Here is a 16,442-nt window from a genome sequence, read left to right as displayed (position 1 = left end):
TAAGCTTACTAAGAGCTTGATATATACCGAATTAATTAGATGACTTGGAATACTCTACTACTTTTAGGAGCCAATAATCGAAAGCCCATATGGGATCATTTATTACTGTTAAAGGAGCCAAATGTGGCCATTTGTATCTCCTTCCTACATCTTTTGTAAAACGTCATGTAATTATAGTAATTAAGCAATCAAATGTATCTTTGTAGCATCACCATTTGGGACATATATCTAGAAAAGAAATGCAAATTCTATCTTATTTGGGTCACTTGCATTCTCTTAATGTTTTTGATCTTTCTATTTGTGAGCATTGTATATACAAAAAGCATACATGTTCAGACCATAAGAAAAACTTAAATATAAAAATGAGTGTGACGCTTAACTCAGTGCATAGCAATATACGTTGGTCTATACTACAAAGTTTGGGAAAAAAGTATCCTATTTTATCACATTCATTGACAATGCAACTAGGAAAAGTGCGGGCTTCCACTATCGATAGGAAAAATGAGACATTGTCTCGTTTTAAAAAAAATCTGACACTTATAAAAAATCAATTTAGCAATAGACTTCAGTGCCTCATAAGTCATAATGGTAGTGTTAACCTAGTGTAAGAAAGCAAAAAGAAAATTAAAAAGATGTAGGAAAAAGCGAAAAAGGGCGGCCTAATTGAAGAAATAGGAGGAAAAAAGGTCAAAAGTGCAAGGGCAACCTTAAAAGTATAGGGCAAGTGCAAAAGAGGAAATGCACATTTTAAATATAAAGGTGTACTCTAAATCCTTGTAAAAGAGTGCCAGGCTCTCTCCTGTGCAATTTGTAAATATAGATGGACATGGGTGAAGGCACAATGCAAATAAAAAATGAACAAGAAAAGAGAATCTAGGCTAAAATGGTCGAGCATATAAAAAAGGGATGGATGTCCAAAGGGGATTAGGGTTTTGTATAAAAGTAAAAAAGTGAATGAAGAAGCTCATTCTTGTGTGTGGCTAAAACTAGGTCTCCTCCTCTTCTTCTTTCTTTTTTTCTTGCTTGCTTGAGCTCGTGCTTGAGAGAGGGAGTGTGAGGGAGTAAGGGAGTGAGTGTGCGAGGGTGAGGGACTGTGGTAGAGAAGCTCTCTATCTTCTCCTCTCTACTACTACTTCTTCTCTTCTCTTCTCTTCTATTGTCTTGTCTTGTGTGTGGCAATGGAGCATGAAGTATGGAATTTGAGGATCGAGCTTGCACCTTGGATCATGGAGCTACTAGAGTGCTTGAGGAAGCAGGCAACTCGATCAAACATGGAGGTAAGCTCACTACACTCATAGATGTGAGAGCGCATATGGCTATGTGAGAGGTAGCCATTCACTTGACTTGAAATGCTTGAAACAATAAGCAGTCCGCGGGTCTTGGCGGTTGAGTGAGAAGCTTCCACATTTTGGTTCCGTTTGTTGGGACCAACAGATTCAAGCTTTGAGTGCTTGCGCACTCCAAATTGAGCATTGAAGTATAGTTTGCCCTGAACCGGTGCTTAAGATAGGTAGAAAGTGAGGGAGTTGAAGAGGTACTCAATTTCCTTTGCAAGTAAGTTTTTCTAGTTTTTTGGATTTATGTAAGTAGATTAGATTAGTGTAAGTGGTTGCTTGTGATTTGGATACATTTAGGTAAGAAAAAAAGAAAAACAGAGAAACTCACAGTAGGGTTTCTACTGTAATAGCAAGCCCAAAACATGGAACAAACAGGGAAAAGAGTGCTTCAAGGCATTGAGATGGCAAAGAGAGAGAAGGGGGAGGTAAAAGATCAAGCAAAGAGAGGGGTTTAAGAAGCTAAGAGGGTAGGAAGAGGGCTCACTTGTCATTTCTGAGTTGAGGGAGAGAGCTAGATAGAGAGAGAGAGCTACATGAGGGCAGGAGCACAAGTTTGTTCATCAATTCACATTTCCGCATTCCCGAGCCATGCAGCTATGCTTTGAGTGTCAAACAGATGCTTGTTGATCCTAGTTAAGATCATGGTTGCAATGTTAGGATAGGTGCCATGAGTATTTAATGGATTTTTTGTCATTTTGTAACCTAGCTGCCGCACTTGGACATATTCCAGAGTCTTCCAAGTCCCGCTACCACTCGGATAGTCCAAGTCACAAGTCCACTCAGACAACCACAAAATCGTTCAAGTCCGAGACTTGGACTCGGACCGTGGACCTAATTTGACCTTGGACACCCATCCACACGGACTCCGATACGAAAAAGACCACTCAGACTCGAATAGTTTGACTGTCAGATTTCGATGACTCATATGATCGTGCACCAGACCACTCGGACTTAGGCAGGTCGAGAGTCCATGGGTCCCTAACACTCGGACGTCCAAGTTCGGAATTTGCATAATCCACTCGGACTCAAACATGCCACTTGGACTCGGACAAACCACTTGGAGTTGGATAGGCCTCTCGGACTCAAATGGTCTGAGTTAGGCACTCAGGCATTGTCACTTAGACAGACTACACAAAAGCCAGATTCAAGCAAATTGGACCCACCCAGGGTAAGTAAAGGCTAAGCCCAATCTAGATAACACCTCTGTAGCCTTCAAATGCATGGACTGGCTCATAGGGCCACTAGACTCATGAATCGTGATCTAATAGCCCAGAAAATGATTGTGGCACTGAACCTCAATCCCACATCCCGGTAGAGACCCCATTTGTAGTACCACTTTGCATGATGACTGAGAGCCCTAGTAGACAACCAATGCCCATCCCTTTCCACATTTCATCTAACAAACTCGAACTGCAGGGGACCCTTGAATAACTTAAGAGGGCTGACATGTAACCCAGCTATCAATCTCAAACCCCTTAAGGATTTGATGGACAAGCCAAAGTGGCAATGGACCAAAGTGCACAACTTGAACCTGATGTACAATTGGGCACTGATCATAGACAAGAAGAGGGTTGAGGCTAGAAGCCTAGGGCACACTGAGTAGTTAGAAGATAATGATTTGGATGATGAGTATGAAGACTGCTACTCTATAAAAGAGAAAATTGAGGAAGAAATCGACACAATAGAGTATACTATGGATGACCAAGTGATTGAACAGATATGAGTAGACTCCAAGCCATAGAAACACAATGTTTTTAGGATTGAAAGAGGAGTCTTCAGAACAGAATGTGATTGCTGTACTTGGTTGGACCACCTAGGGGTGATAGACTATGAGCAAGTTGGATTAGTTCAACCAAGTGATGCACCACTCCTTAGAACAGAATCGGCCTTGAAGTTGCAATCACCAGAGGGGAAACTCCTTCTAGCAAAGGTTGTGAGTTTGACTCTAAGTCGGAAGTGAGCTCTAAGAGCGACTTGGAAATGCCACGATCACCTAAGGCCAAATGCACCAAAGGGGACCTCCCAATCCACCTAATGTGCATGCGATTGAAGGAGGACAAGAGGAAGCAACCAAGGGGATTGGAAGCTGAAGAACAATGGAAGCCTGATGACCTACCTAAGCGCTTCATGAAGTTCAAAAAGGGTGACAAGGTAGTGATCTTGTTAGGAGCTAAGAGGTAAGGACAAGAAAATGAACCTATCGATCATGTTTATGGCTGATAACCTGGCTGAGCAAGAGGAGGATGATCTCATTGTTCTCCTGAGAGAGTATATAGATGTATTCACTTGGTCCTTAGATGAACTCAAAGGAGCCGATTCTAAGGTCATAACCCATAACATCCCTATGACTCCTGATGCAACACCTACTAAGCAACGGCCATACCTGATGAATCCAAAGCACGCACATGTTGTCAAGGAGGAGGTAGATAAGATGATAAAAGCCGAATTCATCTACAAAATTGAGCACACGGACTAGGTATCACCTATAGTGATTGTCTTGAAGAAGAATGGAAAATTTTGAGTATGCGTAAACTATAAAAAAGTCAATGCTGCAACAAAGAGAGAGAATTATCCACTACCCTACACTGGGCACATGCTCGAGAGAGCAGCAAGAAGAGAGGCCTACAATTTCCTAGACAGCTTCTCAGGTTATAACAAGGTGCAGGTGCACCCTGACAATAGGCATAAAACATCGTTTGTAATGGAATGGGGCGTGTTTGCCTATATCATCATGCCATTTGGGTTGATGAATGCACCAGCTACCTTTTAGCGCCTCATGTGTACTATCTTCAAAGACATGCTTAGGTGAGAATTGGAGGTGTTTGTTGACGATTTATACATTTGCTCCAGTTGGAGAGAACACCTAGACAAACTTTGTGTAGTCTTTGAGTGGTGTAGGTTGTATAACCTCTCCTTGAACCCCCCCCGGTCCTCCCCCCCTTGAAGTGCTAGTTCTGGGTAAAGCATGGACGTATCATAGGGCACGTGGTGTCTAAGAATGGCATTGCCATTGACTTCTCCAAAGTCAGAGTCACTGTCGATTTACCACCACCCAAAAACTATAAGGGAATTCAATGCTTCCTGGGATACATAGGATACTATCGACGATTCATTTTGAACTATGTATTGATCGCTAGGCCCCTTTACAAATTGTTGATCGTATTTGAGTGGATCGAGGAATGCCAATGCACCTACGAGGAACTAAAGGCTCTCATGACCGCACTGATTCTGAGCTCTAGATTGGAACACAACATTTGACATGCACATTGATGCCTCGAAGTTAGATGTGGGAGCCGTTTTGTGTCAACCTGGTGAATAAAATCTCAATTATCCTGTGAGCTTTGCTAGCAAAAAAATCACTGTAGGGGAGCTACGGAGCTCTACCCCGAGACCTACGGATCACTTATTGATCAAGCGTTTCAAGCCGAGCAGCCATGGCTACCTCTCACATAGCCGACGCGCAATGCCTACCTTGCGGATGTAGTGAGCTTACCTTGATGCTCGATTGAGTTCCCTCCTCTCTCTTTCACTCCAGTAGCTCCACGATCCTTGTGGCAAGCTCAAGCAAGCTCAAGCCCCCTCCATCAAGCTCCATTCTCCATAGCCGCACGAGACAAGAGAAGAGAAGAAGGGAAGGGAAGATGAAGAGAGAAGATGGGGAGCTTCTTCTCCATGATCCCTCACTCTCACACACTCACTCCCTCACTCCCTCACACTCCTTCAATCCTTCACTCAAGCACAAGCATGAAGGTAAGAGACAAGAGAAGAAGAAGAAGAAGCTTTAGCCACACCCAAGAATGAGCTTCTCATTCACTTTTGAACTTTATATACATGCCCTACCTTTTGGGCGGTCATTCCCACTTTTTACATGGCCGACTATTAGCCTAGGCCCTTTTCTCCTATTCCCCACCGTTCTAACTTATCCCGTTCCCACTAATGTATACAATTTTGCACAGGAGTGAGCCTAGCACTCTTTTTACAAGGGTTCGGGAGCGCCTTCATATTTAATGGCACGCTTTTACTCTTTCCTTTCCTTGAGGCGACACCGTCATTCGAATCTTTCAAATTTTCAAGGTCCGACCTCCATCCAGGACACCTTTTCCTTTCTTTGTCCCGTGCCTTCTTGGTTGTCTCCTTCTTCCAGATTTTCCGCACTTCTGATCCATTTTCTATTCCTCTGTGCTGCGATAAACATTGCCCCCCTCCTAGCGGAGTGCCAGTCCCATGGCGCTGGGGTGGGGAGCAGCAGGGAAGTTGAGATTGGTGCTAAGTGGAATTGGCGGGTAGATGACCACAATAAAAAAGGTGGTGCTGTGAGAGAGACATGATGGGGTCTGGATTCTTGATGATTTGGAGAGATTCTGGCTTGCTTTGATCTGCATGAAGGTTCTCGGCCTTTGTTACATAGTTGGAATTTGTCGTCGGTGATGACTATCAAAACCGGGGCTCCATAAGCCGTTGAAGAGTACGTGGTTCCAAGATCTATGCCAATGGCGGGCCCCGACTGAGTTACGAACAGCCTGCAAGAGAAAGTTGTGCACTCCCTAAGGGGTGTGTCTGTCTCCCGGTGAGGTGTAAGTGCACGTGTAGCAGAATTGGGAGATGGGTCTAACCTTGGGCAAGCCCTCGGTAATGTCTCACACTTGAGGACCCAGTTCATGTGTCGTTGTAGGTGCAGTGCAGAGCTTAGGGTGACAGGTCTAGAAGTCCTGCCCTTAATGTGTCCTAAGCATGAAGTGGGGAGAGGGGCTAAGGGTGAACCCTAGGTGCAGTGAGCAAAGTGAGGCTTTGTGCCTTTGTCTTGCTTTGTTTTCTTTCCTTTCTTTCCTTTCCTTTTCTTATCTTTTTTGTTGTTGTTGTTCTTTTTTTTTTTGGAAGACTATATACATAGAAGTTATTTTGGCTAGTGCCGATCACCTTCAGCCGTAGCGCGGGGTGGTCGTAGGCATTGGGATAGAAAGGCACGGCTTTGGAGGTATTCTTTAATAGCAGCCCGGGTCTTCAGAGGTGTGGATGACAAAAAGGGATAGTTACACCTCTTGAAGCGGGTGTCATTCATATTTTCTAAGAGTTCTAAGCAAAAAGAGGGAAGTAGGGTTGCCCTCATCATTAATCTAGTTATAGCCCTACTATCTATTCCTAGATTGATATCAAAAAAGAGGGGAGGAAGGTGGGCTTCCTCAGCGGTAGGCTTCTGTATTAATAGGAATTTGATTAGCCTAAGATAATTGCAAGTGGTTAGAAAGGCGGGATTCGGGCAAGAGGAGAAGTCCGCGAGAAAGCGGTTGATGGAGGGAAGGATATCCTCTACTCTAAAAACTAGGCATTCCTCGGGAGTTAGGATATTTACATTATATATTCTAGGAAAATCAAAATCCCATGAATAGTGCAGTCATAATCCACTCCATGCCGGCGGGGGTAGGGTATGTAGGTGGGGTCATTTTGTTCCTCGGGGAGTGAGCTGTAGAAGGCAGTCTAGGCATCAAAATTGGTGTCCCAAATCCTCCTCCGCCACTTCGGCTGCACCTCATAGCCTTGGATGGATTTGGGAATCTGGTTCACCTTGTCCTGCCAGTAATCTACGAGCTCTTGCCTCCACCTGGTTGTAATAAGACTCCTCTCTTCCATCCATCTGTTCGCTAGGTCATTGGCCAGGTCCTTGATCTTGGATAGAATGCTGAGAGGCAATGCACGGTCCAGTGAGCGTGGATAGGAAAATGACAACTCAAATGGTCTCATTTGGAACTCCTGGTCACGCCAGATGATCAATTCCTGAGGCCAATCAATAGGGTTGGGGTCCCCTCGTAGTGGTACTGACTTGTCAGAGAATTGTTTGGGTAGTGACCGTGCTCTACGTTGTGTGTCCTCTACCACTCCTTCCTCCTTCTGGCTGCCACGATGCGCTCAGGCATGTGGGCATCTTCAGGCTTGTCTGGCGGGAGGTCTCGTAGAGGCAGACTGGGCATTTTTCATTGTTCTTCTTCGGCCTCCTGCTCCAAGTCCGGGCCCTCCTCGGTATTCTGTTCGGCCACTGCTGGGGTCATTGGTGGTGGTGGTGCGGGCTGCTCCTATTCTTTGAACCCCAGTTCCTTGAGCTCAACGTGGAGAGGCCGGCATGGCACAAGTAGTGGAACTACTGCTCCTTGGTGAGTCCCGTGCCACTGGGGAGCTCCCATTCTTGAAGGCCATATCTTAGCGCCCGGGTAGTCAACTCCAGCTTCCTTTTCACCCTCTCCACTGAATCATCACCCTGTGCTTAGGTGACATGTAGCACGGTGTTGAGAAGGATTGCCTCTATGCGTTGGTGCATACATCGGCTGCTTCAGCCCTAGATTCGGCAAGCACTCTCTCGTACTCGGCCACTGCCAAGCGCTCCGAGTGATTCTTTCAAAGTTGTTTGCTTCCCATGCGTTGGCCCTTTCATCCATCTTTCTTCTTTCCTCTTCCAGCTCACTTGCTAGTGTGGTCACCACCTGCTGTGCTGTTCGTTCGTTAAGGCCCAAAGTTGGTGCCACTCCCTGGACTTCCAAGCTAGCTATTCTTCGGCGATTTCTTTCGCTTGATTTGCAATACTGAATTTCTTTTCTGCCTCAGCAATTAGTTCTGACCTTTCTTGCACTAGCTACTCTCGTGGCTCTGGATCTCCGCAAGGTGCAGTCTTCGTCGCATGAAGGCCATGGCCATGAGGGCCTCTGTGTCTTCCTTGGCAACTTCCAATGCACCTTGCAGCCGTTGTGCCTCCTGTTGTTGTTCCTATGCTTCTGCGGGCGAGGGTTGCCAGCCATTCCCATGCTAGGAACTCTATCTCTCTCTCTAGCCTATCTTGTTCCTCGAATTCATACTGTAGCTTTGCCATGGTATTGCCTGCCATTCGCTCGGCTCACCCTCTTGAGTTGCCAATGGTCCATACCCTTCCAGTCTGGCCGTTCTCTGTTCTAGGTCAGCATATTGCTGCACTAGCAACTTTAAGCTCTACTAATCGGCCACCAAGTTTTGTTCTTCATCCTCTAGCCTCTTTCTCAGGCGGTTTTCGTTATCTTGGGCCTCTTTCTTTTTTACCTCCAGCTGATATTGCAGCGCCTTGACCTCCCTTTGCCGATTCTCCTTGCCTCGAAACTTTGAGCCTCAGGGCTGCCGAAGTTTCCCTTTCCTTTTCCAGCTCCAACATGGCCACCTTATTCTCTTCCTTTGCTTTATCCAACTACGCCAGGAGCTCAGCCACGTAGGCGTCGTAGTTTGAACCAGGTAGCATGGAACGGCTCCAATAGCAAACTTGGAGACATCTATGTGTACATGGAATGTTACACTTCAGTCTGGGGCTCGCAAGATTGGTGTAGTGGTGAGAGCCTTCCTTAACTGTTCATACACGCGTTGGCACTCCTCAGTCCACTCAAATACAATTAGCAGCTTGTGCAATGGTCTAGGAATCAATGCGTAGTTCAGTACAAAGCGTCGGTAGTATCCTGTGTGGCCTAAGAAACATTGGACACCCTTGTAGTTGATGGGTGGTGGGAGGTCGATAATGGCCTTGACTTTTGAGAAGTCAGTGGCAATGCCATTCCTTGACACTACGTGGCCTAGGATGCATCCGTGCTTCACCCAGAACTGGCACTTCAAGGGGTTCAGCAAGAGTTTGTATAACCGACATCGTTCGAAGACAGCTCTCAACCTCTCTAAGTGTTCGGTCCAATTAGAGTGTATGCACAAGTCATCTACGAACACCTCTAGCTTGAGTCGCAGCATATCCTTGAAGATCGTGCACATTAATCGTTAGAAGGTTGCAGGTGCATTCATTAGCCCAAAGGGCATAACGATGTAGGCGAACACACCCCACTCTATGGTGAAGGTAGTCTTGTGCTTGTCGTCAAGGTGCACTTGCACTTGATTATAGCCAGAGAAACCATCCAAGAAGCTGTAAGCTTCTTTGCCTGCCACCCTCTCCAGCATGTGCTCGGTATATGGCAAGGGGCAGTTATCCCTCTTCGTAGTGGCATTCACCTTCTTGTAATTCATGCACACCCGAATTTTACCATTCTTTTTCATAACGATCACCATGGGCGATACCCAATCCGTGTGCTCGATCTCATATATAAATCCCACCTTCATGAGCTTATCGATTTCTTCCTTCACTACATGGGCGTATTTGGGATTCATAGGGTAAGGTCGCTGCTTCGTTGGCACCGCTTTTGGAACCATTGGAATATTATGGGTCACAACCCTAGGATCGAATCCTTTCAGTTCCTCCAAGGACCAGGCAAACACATCGATATACTCTTGCAGGAGAGCAACCAATCTAGCCGCCTCCTCCTTGGTCAGGTCATGAGCAATGAACACAGGCCAAGGCTTCTTGCCTTCCCCTGCCAGGTCGACTTCCTTGACCCTGGCAGGTCCCTCAATTGGTTCACTGGCTTGCCCTTGTCTCTTTGCTCCTAGCTGTTAACCCAACACGAAGAAAGCAAAAGGAAATAAAAAAGACGCATGGCAAAGGCAGAAAAAAGGTAGCTCGACTGAAGAAAGAAGAGGAGGAAAGGCCAAAGGCACAAGGAAAACCTTAAAAGTCCAAGGCAAATGCAAAAGGGGAAAGGCGCATTTTAAAATAAAAAGGCGCACCCTGAAATCTTGTAAAAGAGCGCCGGGCTCTCACCTGTGCAATTTGTAAATGTAGACGGGCGGTGGAAAGGAATCTAGGAAGATAGAAGGACAATGGGAAAAAGGGCCTAAGCTACGGTCGGCCATGTAAAAAAGGGAAAAAGGGGATGACCGCCCAAAAGGGATTTAGGGTTTTATATATAAAGTTGAAAAGTGAATGAGAAGCTCATTCTTGTGTGTGGCCAAAAGTGGCTCTCCTCTTCTTCTTCTTCTTCTTCTTCTTGCTTGCTTGAGCTTGTGCTTGAGAGAGGGAGTGTGAGAGTGTGAGGGAGTGAGTGTGTGAGGGTGAGGGACCGAGGAGGAGAAGCTCTCCATCTTCTCCTCTCTTCTTCTCTTCTCTTCTCTTCTCTTGTCTTGCTCGCGGCAATGGAGCTTGGAGCGTGGAGCTTGAGGATGGAGCTTGCTTAAAGCTTGCACTTGGATGATGGAGCTACCGGAGTGCGCAGGAGAGGAGGTAACTCGAACGGCATCAAGGTAAGCTCACTACACCCGTAAGGTAGGCATTGCACGTCGGCTATGTGAGAGGTAGCCATTAGTGCTCGACTTGGAACGCTTGAAACAATAAGCGGTCCGAGGGTCTCGGGGTTGAGTGAAAGCTCCCACATTTTGGTTCCGTTGCCGGGACCAACGGATTCAAACCTTGAGCACTTGCGCGCTTCGAATCGAGCATTGGAGTAGGGTTTTTCCTGAACCGGTGCTTGAGGTAGATAGGTAGGAAGCGAGGGGGTTGAAGAGGGTATTCGATCTCCTTGGCAAGTAGGTTTTTTGCTTTCTTGAGATTTATGTTGTGGAATGGAGTAGTGTAGGTATTTATTTTGTGATTTGGATGCATTTAGGATAGGAAAAACAAAGAAAAAAACAAGCAAACAGTAGGGTTTTTTGTTGTTGTATAACATGCTAAAACAGGGGAACAGGGGACCAGATTCAAGTTTCTGGGTGAGATAGGGACAGGGAACTAGCTGTAAGGTTCTGCAGCGCTGGGAAAGGACCTTAAGAGGCCTGGGAGGCCAGGACAGACCACATTTCCTCGGTTGGCCTTGTGTGAGAGAGAGAGAGAGAGAGAGAGAGAGAGAGAGAGAGAGAGAGAGCTTCTGGTTCACGGGACGAGGAAGCGCTACCCCGATTTCTAGGCGCCAGTGATTCGTGCTGCTCCAGGTGAGTCTGGTGTTTTCCAATAAGTGCTCTAATCAGATCTAGGAAGTCTGTGGTGATTGTGTGCAGCAGACAATAAGGAGGGGTCAAACACGCCGGAATCGCGGCTCAAACGGGCGAGAATTGCGCCCGCCGCTGACGCAGTTGGACCAACTCGTAGTGGTCCGATTCCCAGAATTGGACCACCCGAGTTCTGGAGTCGGACCGTTCGACTTCCAGAATCGGACCGTCCGACTGAGAGTGAGTCGGACCAGTCTGGTCCGATTCCCAAAATCGGACCAACCCAATCGGACGTGCCACGTGGCACTCGGACCACTCAGATTCGGACCAACCCGTCCGACTCGGACACTCGGACACTTGGACCAGTTCGAAATCGGACCAGCCAGAATCGGGACCACTGGTTTGATCGGACCAACCCAAAATCGGACGTTCGATTCTGATAATCGGACTCCTGAAAATCGGACATCTGAGAATCAGACAGAAAGCTATCAAAATTGGACAGGTATCTAGAACACGAATTCTGACACATCTAAACCCCAAGATTGACCCCAAAGACCGCATAGAGCTAAAGGCACATTACATATCCTCACTGGGCTAAGATTTAGAGCACGTAGTTCAAAATTTGGCTATAAACGGTCCTCCAAATTGCATATGGCATCTACCGTAACGGCCCTGCGGGCCGGGGGGGACTGCCCCCCCCCGGACCCCCGTAGAGGGGGCTCTGCCCCCTCTGCACCTCCCCCAAGTAGGTTGGAGAGAAAACCTGTGCCGTGACAAGTCCTCCAAATTGGACCCTAGTGGAGTAAGGGCTCTATACGAGCATGGATTCTCACTTGCAAAAGAGCAACCAAAAGCCCATACCCAAATACAGAGAAACGGAGACCCTAGAATATCAATGGGCCAATCTAGCCATCAAGGGCAAAAAGGCCACACCACGAGAATACAAAGACATTGTGTTTAGACCACATCTAGTCAGGGCAAAATGCAACATCAGCAAGCTACAAATGCCAAGATGACTAGACATGACGCTCTTGATGAGAGATGTACCTTGAGCAACACTGCACAGAAAACCCAAGACATTGGTGGAGAATCCACTTCTGGTCATGCAAGTGAGGACTCAAGGGAATCTGTCAGAAGGCTTAAGTTTACGAGCCAAGACCCGGAAGATGAAGACATAGTACCACCTGCTTATCTTAGGGTCAAACTCACCGCGAAAAGAGAGCATACTATTGATGCTCTGATTGATGAAGGAGCAGATTTTAACATCTTGACCTATGAATCATGGACCCTACTAGGCCAACCAGAGCTCACTCTGACTAGTGCAACTCTTAGCCCTTATGGGGGACACCCACAAGCACTCATAGGGAAGTGCAAAATCCTTGTGACAATTGAAACGGAAAGCTTGCCTATCCTATTTCATGTTCCTCCAAATAGTGCTAGCTACGGGAAAGAAACCCTCCTAAGAAGACCCTTCAAAAGGGCGACCAAGTGTGAGGCTGACTATGTGGCACAGAGGATACACTTGACACTACCGGGTGTGAGGATAGTCACAACCTTTAGCAAGGGTGACCTCATCAAACCTCGAGGGAAAGGCAAGGAAGGTGTTGACGTAGCTGTCAAGCCCATTAACAAGAGCAAGGACTTGTTGGAAGAGTTGATACAAGCACAAGTCGAGCAACGAGAACTAGTGAGTGAGGCCATGCTTGAAACAAAAAGGTTAGGAGACAAGGCCAAGGATAGGGTTTGGACTCACAAATATCGTAGAAGACCACGAAAGAAGCCCAAGCCTTATAGGCGAAGGCATCGATGGAGAGCTAACACAACGCCATGATGGATATCCAAGGTGTTGCTTCGTGCTCAAGGGTATTATGCAGGCAACCGATGGATTTGGGTACCAAAACCCCCTGCTAAACCACCTCTGTCAGACACCCAAATTATGTCAAAAGCAAGGAGGCGTAGAAGGAAACCTAAATGAAAATCCAAGTCTCGAACCAAAAATATGGGAGTGATTGAGCCCCACACGATGGAAGTCAAGAAACCAGACATGACCTATCAAAAACTAGATCCTCGGCCTAGCATGCTTGACAAGCACATGCCAGATGTAATCGTTGAGGATACGCAGAAGCCGCTAGTGCCCATGGAGCGTTTGATTCCCCAAGAGGATAGCAAGCATCATAGGCACAACATTGCTTAGGGCAAGGTTAAATGCTCAACAAAGCAAATAGCACAATCATCTAATAGCCACGAGCAAATCTCCCAGCCAGTGTCAAAGCCACTTAGGAGTTCCAAGCCTTCTACACCCTCTTCCCCTAAACGGACACGTGAAGCACAACACTCGTCAAGTGAGGCTACTCAATCCCAATCTCTACCTACATCAAAGCTTCCAAATGTCCAAGAGGCAGGACACGACACCACCCTTAGCTCTCAATCTAAGGATATGCCTGTGCAATCCACCGTGGCTAGATCAACGAATACTCGATCTATGCAAGTGAATGCTCTAAGGGCAACAAAAGGCACGACCACTTCTGATCTGCCTAAGGACTTGACACCGCAATCCACCAAGGGTAGCCAGCCCACTAAACTAGCTGCTACTACTTCCAATCAGGGATCACAGCAGTCACAGCCCTTGGTCGTGACAATACCCCTTGTGAAACATGTCTTTAGTAGTTTACATGTGGAGGAGGTGTCACAACCAACTTCATTGACAACTCCAGCACTTCCAAAGTGCCTAAAGCCTAGGCTGGAGGAGTTACACGCAAGGGAGTTGGCTGAAGATCTAGACTCTCCAAAAAGGGAGGTAGTTGTGCTCTCACAACCTAGAGAGGCTATTCAGCAGGCCATGGCCATGTCCCATAAGGACACACTAGAGAAAGAGAATGCTGAGGCCCGGCCAAGCACATCAACGGCTGATGTAGCCCAGGGTCCTGAGACGTTAGATGCACCTGCACTGACCAAGAAAAAGAGGAGGAAACAACGAAAACAACAACAGTTGCAGGTGGTTGTGGACCCCAAGAACATTGAGACCAAGAGCGCCGGAGAGCCGATGAATAAAGCATCGAGTCCATCCACCAATGAGCCCACTAATGCCTCTCCTAATAGCGATGAAACCTCAGACACATCTGTGTGCTCTGAAAAATCAAAGCAGTCGTTGCCATCAACGTCTTCTTTCAACACTCAATCCACTGACAATAGAACCCACATCGACCAATCAAGAGTGGATACAACACGGTCACAACAAGGTGACGAACTCACACTAGTCACATCCAAGAAAAACCATAACGCAACAACGAAGCCTCTAGAGAAACAAGGAAACCCCAAGAGCATGAGCAATCCTGGCATTGACCAATCTTGCTCATACAGGCCTGAATTCCCATATATGCTAAAGCCCATGCAAACTCCTAGAACCTTGCATGAGATGGCAACCGAGCAAGCCCTGGCTGAACATAGAAGTGTCGCAGAATGCTTAATTGAGTTGGATGCTAAGCTCAAAGTGTTTGCACGTATCTACGTCCTGGCGGACATGGGCGCATCCCTAAGGAGCAGCTTGAAGAATACTTGCCATTCCCCTTATCTTGGGAAGAGCAAGAACATCTTGACGAGCACTATAACAAGCTCTTACATGAATGCATACAACTCATCTTTGAAGAGGAGGCTAACAAACTGCGCTTAACCGTCACGTTCAATGAAGTGCTCTGCCGACCGAATCTCATAGACATAGAGCAACTAAAGCGACTAACAGAGGGCCGAAGTCAATTTGAACAGCGTTGGTGTGAACGCCACGTTGCAATGGCCGAACTAGGGGCTCTGATCACGACAGTCTCTGAGGAGCGATTGGCCAAATGGCGGTCTCAAAGAGACCCAACCTATGTGGCACCAACTTCCCTACGAGTGCTGACTGCCATTCGGGGTAGGGACTTGGCTGAACCACCTAGCCAAGAAAACTCTCTGTTTGATAAGGTTTTCACAGAGGAGGAGTTACATGTTACTAGTAGACTCGGACAAGGGTCCATGCTGCTCGATGTAGCAAAATATCTATTAGTACTAAGTAAGCTGCCATGAGTGCTGGATGCGTGTGCCACGCTCCAGTACAACCCCGAGTTCTACAATTGTTCTTATCCTTGTGAAGTGACATGGATTCATAAATATGTATATAAATAAACAGTGATTTTTGTGTCACCGTGTATAAACAATGTCAACACACACAAGAAATGATAGTCAAGTGCAGGGAGAAGAGTTGGGTCTGACAGGCTAAGCTCCTCAAGTCCTCCTCTCATCACACATTTAAAAGCCGTGTGACCATCCCCACCTCCAAGTGAAGGGCATGCAACCCACATTACCACCATAGGAAGCCTTGACCACACTGATGGTGTAGACTGGGTGCAGCCCCTTTCTATACACCTTCTTCCCTTTTTGGTCTATCCTTCCGAGGATGTGCTCTATCCCACTCCATGACAACCAGTCCACACAACTTAGCATAAGCCAATATCCGCTAATGGCTGGAGGCAAAACGAACATCATCATGGGGGCCATCCCTTTACGACAAACACTGCATGCCTCACCCCTCCCCTTCTTGTCATATGCGCTTGATAAACCACACTAAAATCCCTTCCATGCGAACAGTTGTATCCTGTATCAAGGTCTAACCCTTGGATTGCATCTTGCAGGCTTCCAGATGGAACACATGGAGAACCATGGACATCTGGCATGCAAAGATGCTCTTCACAGACAACGGGAGCATGTGGCACGTGCCCCTCCACCGGAGGGCTATGTGCCCACTCTTAAAAGGTACGCCAAGAAACGCAGCCCCAAGCGACACCGCCCCGGACGAAGGCTGAAGAATCTGCGGGCCAGGGGAGCGGACGCTCAAGGAGGCACACACAATGTGGCAACACCAGTGGCACAAACCCCCAACATACACTCGGGCACCAGGTGCCCACGAAGAGAAAAGGCGGCCTGGGACAGGGAAGAATTTAATGAACTGTTTAAAGACATTTTGGAAATGGTCGCGGCCCAGGACTACACCATTCATGTCCCAGCCGACATGTTCCCTGTCCAACCCCACGGGAGCCCCGCACCAGCAGAGCCCCAATCGCTCGACCACCCAGACTCGCCCCGCCTCGTACAAATAGAGTAGCCCCATGCTGTATAAAGGCTTATTAAAAGCTACCTAGCTAGGACTCTTTGTCTTCAAATGGTTAAGTGTTGACATTTCTTTTTTTGTCCCCGAATTATATGAACTTTTCATATCTGCGTTTAATATATTTCATGTCTTTAGCAAAAGAAAAAGCTAATCAAGCATAGGTG

This window comes from Lygodium microphyllum, chromosome 20, assembly GCF_053477565.2.
Source record: "Lygodium microphyllum isolate KBCC chromosome 20, Lygodium_microphyllum_v1.1.10, whole genome shotgun sequence".
NCBI classification, from domain to species: domain Eukaryota; kingdom Viridiplantae; phylum Streptophyta; class Polypodiopsida; order Schizaeales; family Lygodiaceae; genus Lygodium; species Lygodium microphyllum.
Note: the sequence above shows the minus strand (reverse complement) of the source record.